Raw genomic sequence first — 5,350 nt, 5'->3', positions numbered from 1 at the left:
GCGTCCCGGTGCCCCCACCCCTCCTGGCAGGATCGATTGGCTGTCCGCAGGCCAATCAGCCCGGCCGGCCGTAGCCACCGCCAATTGGTTGGGTCACCGGAGGAGAAAGCCAATGAGACGATGGAAGCATGCTTATTTCCCTGCCTTCTTGAATGAATGCCACCGCTCTGCCTGCGGCGGCGGAATGGTCACTCTTGCCTCATCTTTTGCACTTTTGTACATACTGATTGTGGGAAAATAGTTGCTAAGTGGACAAGTTATTGGCTTATCTTTCTACACTTAACTGTGGTCTCCTGGAGAGCTTGTCCTGTGTTCTATCACTAGGAACCTACGCGGTTCCTGCCCTCAAGGACATTACCAAGTCCCTGAAGACAACAAACATATGCTCAATAACTATTTTCTGAGTCGCTCTCAGTGCCAGGAACTGGTTTGGGGAAAACCCACTGCTACCAAGTGGAAATACATATAGATCAGACGATATATCTATATCTTCTGGCACGGAATCTGTCTTGGAGCTGGCAGCCTCATCTTGCTTCCTCAGAGGGGGCTGGTGGCTTTGAATTGTTTGCCTTGGGGTTAGCAACCTAACCCCCAGTGACACCGGAGCTCCCTCTGTCCTTGGAGTTGGTGAGGAGCCACACATTTACCAATTCAACCACCTTTTAGTGTCTGCCGTACGCCAGTTTGGGGAGAATGGATGACCGGGGAGATAAAGGATATGCCTGCCTTCAACGCAGCTCAGACCCAAATAGCATGCTTAAATACAATCAGTGTTCACATTCTTCAGAGATCAACAAGACCCAGCGAAAGGAAACGCCTCTCTTATGATTCGCAGACACCCAAGTGGCTGCTGAAGACTTGTTTAAGTTTGTATTAAATCCAGTCACCTGGTAGACAATAGGAAACAAGACAGTTTGATCTCTCTGTGAAACTTACAGTGAGGACTAAGACGTTCAGAACGTAGTTGCTGCGTCGTTAATCGCTTCCTGTGGCCCGTTTTGGCGTGCTGTTGTCACGTGTTGTTTTGGTTTCCACTCCTGTGACCTATGTACACCAGAAGGAAACACCGCCGGGCTGCACCGCCCTCACTGCCGTTGCTGTTTGAGTGCATTGTCCAGCCACTGTGTCCCTGCATCTTGTTTAGGGCCTCCCCCACGCGATCCCCGTGCCCCTCTCTACTCTTACCAAGCATGATGTCCTCCGCTCGGGAGTGGTCTCTCCTGATGACACGCCTAAAGCACATGAGACTAAGGTTCCCCATCCTAGCTTCTAAGGAGCATCTGGCTGCGCTCTTCAAAACAGTTGTTTGCTCTTCTGGCATTCAGTATTATTTGCAACACCTTAATTCAAACGCACCAGTTCTTCTGTGTTCTTCCATCCTTATAGACATTGTCCTACTTCTCATGCAAACGAGGGCATTGAAACGCCATGGCCTGGGTCAGGCGCACCTTAGTCCTCAACGTAACATTCTTGTTCTGCAGCATTTTTTTTTTTTTTTAGTTAGTTCAAGGATCGTTTGTTGGCCTTTAGGAGCGTTTTCCAGTCCAGTCTGTTGGGGCACCACGCCCTGGCCCCAAAGTCCACTTTCAGCATTCCCTGGGGACCTGGCCGCTCCGTTCCCTTGCTGTTCCGCTGCACTCCCCCAGTGCTTTGCCTCCGTGTGGTGGGATCAGGTCAGGCGCAATTCACACACTGTGTCTCCGGTGCTGTCCGTTCTGCAGCCTTTTAAAAAGGTCTTGTGCTGCCAATATAATGTCACTTGATTTCCTTTTTAAAAAAAACAATATTTTATTAGCAGATAGTTCACAATTCCAAAGTTCAATCACATCAAGAAGAGTTACAACAATCTCCACAATCCGTTTTAGAACATTTTCTTCATTCTTTACCTCGTCCTTAATTAGCTTTCCATTGATCCCCAACCTCCCTTTCTGTATCCCTAATGAACCATTAAGCTAGTTATTGTCACTATAGATTTACCTATCTTGAATTTCATATACAGAAAAACGTTTTTAAAAACTAAGAACAATAACCAAGTAAAATAGATAAAAAACCTCAATTGAAAAGAAAGCAGAAAATATTAATCATTTGATTTCTTGATGGCTGCTTCCACGAGCATTGACTATGTATACAAACTAAATTAAATCATTGACAATTTAGATCTTTCTTCCATTTATCATGATGTTGTCAATTGGTCCAGTGGTGAGGATTTTTGTTTCTGTACATTGAGTTACAATCCTTACTGAAGACTGAAGTTCTTTAAAAAAAATACTTTTATTGAGGGCTCTTACATCTCATCGCAATCCATACATTCATCCAATGTGTCTAGCACGTTTGCACATATGCTGCCATCATCAATTTCAAAGCATTCTCTTCCCACTTGAGCTGCTGATATCAAGACTGAAGTTCTTGATTTTCATTGGCAAGTGCTTCAACTCCTCATTTTCAGCTGTGGAAGTTGTGTCATATACATGTCACAGGTTGTGACTAATCCTCCCTCCAAACCTGATAATGCATTCTTCTTCGTGCAATCCAACTTCGCTGGTTATTTGCTCAGCATACAATTGAATAAGTATGGTGAGAGGATCCAACCCTGATGCACACCTTTCCTGACTTTATACCATCCGGTACTTCCTTGTTCTGTTCTAATGACTGCATCTTGGTCCATGTGCAGGTTCTGCACGTGTACACTGAAGTATTCTGGAATTCTCATTCTCAGTGTTATCACCCCTAGTTTGTTATCCACACAGTTGGATGCCTTTGCACAATAAATAAAACACAATAAGCATCTTTCTGTAGTCTCTGTTTTTCAGCTAAAATCCATCTGCCATCAGCAATTATATCCTTTGTGCCACATCCTCTTCTGAATCTGGCTTGAATTTCTGGCAGCTCCCTGTCAATGCCCTGCTTCCACTGCCTTTTAATTATCTTCAACACATGACTGGCATGTGATATCAATGATCTTGTTCAGCGACTTCCACACGGTGTTGGACCACTTTTCTTTGGGATGGGTACACGTAGGGGTCTCTCCAGTCAGTTGGCCTGGGAGCTGTCTCTCACATTTCTTGTCATAGATGGAGTACTTCCATGCTTTATCAGTTTGTTGAAACAGTTCAATCCATACTTCAGAAATTCCTGGAGCCTTGTTTTCACCGATGCATTCAGTGCAGCTTGGACTTCCTTCTTCAGTTGGTTCTCCATCATACGCTAGCTCTTGAAATGGTTGAACGTTGACCAAGTCAACGTGTTTGGTACTGATTCTCTTCCTTCCGTCTTCGTCCGGTGCTTCCTGCAGTGTTGACTATGATGCCCATGGACTCTTTCAATAGTGCAACTTCACACTTGATTTTTTCTAGCTATAGCCCTCCATTTTTTATATACTACAGAACAACCCTTGCTACCCTGAAAAAATGAGCAGGTATTATTGGAATAGGAAAAAAAATGCCTCTGCACAACTTTCCCGACATTTTCCTCACCAATGCAATTATCAATTTTTCTTTTTTTTTTTTTTCTTAAAATGGCTCCATAATATGTCCCCGTGATAGTCCTGTGTCCTTTTAAAAAACCCATTAAGGTTTCTCCTTTGGGACCCAAGACAAAGTAACCATATCTTTTGAGCTGAAATATCTGCCTCGAAGTTAACTGACCTAACAGATCCCCTCACAAGCCACACTTTTTTTGCGGGGGGGTAATTTTTTTTTTATTAAATGATCATTTTATTGGGGACTCTTACAACTCTTGTTACAATCCATACATAGATTGTATCAGGCATGTTTGTACATATGTTGTCTTCATTCATTTCTAAACATTTGCTTTCTATTGGGCCCTTGGTATCAGCTGCCCATTTTTCCCTCCCTCCCCTGCCACTCTCATACCCCCTTGATAGACTATAAATTATTATTATTTTCATATCTTATACCGACTGCTGAGAAGCCATACTTTTGATTTAAGCACCCTAAGAAGACTAGGGTAAGTGTAGCCCTGAAAGAACTTATCTGCAGCCATCATGTTTTGTGTGGCATAAACTCATGCATATATGAACTGGAACCTCATAAATATACTTATTATACTGTTGTGACATTTTGCATACTCTTGGGTTTTGTATGTTTTTCTGTATATGAAATCCAGAGTAGGTAAATCTATAGAGACAGTAACTGGATTAATAATTACCTAGGGGCATGTGGAAGGAAGACAGGGCTTCCTACTCCCGTAAAGGGTTACATCTCAGGAACCTGCAGAGGTCATTCAACCCTGTCCTACAGGGTTGCTATGAGTCAGCATGGACGCAGCGGTGGAGGAGGGAGTGGAGGCATGGCCAGGGAGGTTAGGAGGGAATGGGGAGCAAACAACGAGTACAAGAAAGAAGAAAATGTTCTAAACTGATTTGGTGATGATTGCACACACTTCTTAATATGATTGAACTGATGAACTGTATATGTGAATTATATGCCAATAAAATCTAAACATGAGATAACATGGTAGATTTTAGGCATCTCCACACTCACCGGCATCAAGTTGATTCTGACTCGTAGGGACTTGTAGGACAGAGGAGGACTGCCCTTTGGGGGTTCAGAAGCTGCAAATCCTGACAGGAGGAGAGAGCCCCGTCTGTCTCCCTGGGAGCTACTGGTGACCGTTCAGTGAGCAGCTGAAGTCAAATCCACTGTGTCACCAGGGCGCCTCAACATGGAAGAACGGGGGAAATACATCTGCATTCTTCCTTTTAGTACTAGCCAGTGGCAATATCGTTATTTATTCAACGCATTTCCTATCCATGCAAAATCCCCAGCCCACTGCTGTTGAGTCAGTTCAGCTCACAGTGTCCCTATTGATAGACATAGATTAATTCCAGTTTTCTGACCGTATAAATAATGTATTGTGAACATTTTTATACACACATCTTTGAATAACTCTTTCCTTTTTGTGTTTTGTGTTTTTTTTAATCATTTTATTGGGGGCTCGTACAACTCTTATCACAATCCATTGTGTCAAGCACATTTGTACATGTGTTGTCATCATCATTCTCAAAACATTTGCTTTCTGCTTGAGCCCTTGGTATCAGCTCCTCATTTTTCCCCCTCCCTGCCTGTTCCTCTCTCCTTCATGAACCCTTGATAATTTATAAATGATTATTTTGTCACATATTACACTGTCTGATGTCTCCCTTTACCCACTTTTCTGTTGTCCATCCCCCAGGGAGGGGGTCACATGTAGATCCTTATAATCAGCTCCCCTTTTCTACCCCACCTTCCCTCCACCCTCCTGGTATCGCCACTCACACCACGGGTCCTGAAGGGATCATCTGTCCTGGATTCCCTGTGTTTCTGGTTGGTATTTTATCTCACTTTCTCTC

Source organism: Tenrec ecaudatus, chromosome 9 (genome assembly GCF_050624435.1).
Source record: "Tenrec ecaudatus isolate mTenEca1 chromosome 9, mTenEca1.hap1, whole genome shotgun sequence".
NCBI classification, from domain to species: Eukaryota; Metazoa; Chordata; class Mammalia; order Afrosoricida; family Tenrecidae; genus Tenrec; species Tenrec ecaudatus.
This window is presented reverse-complemented; position numbering follows the sequence as displayed.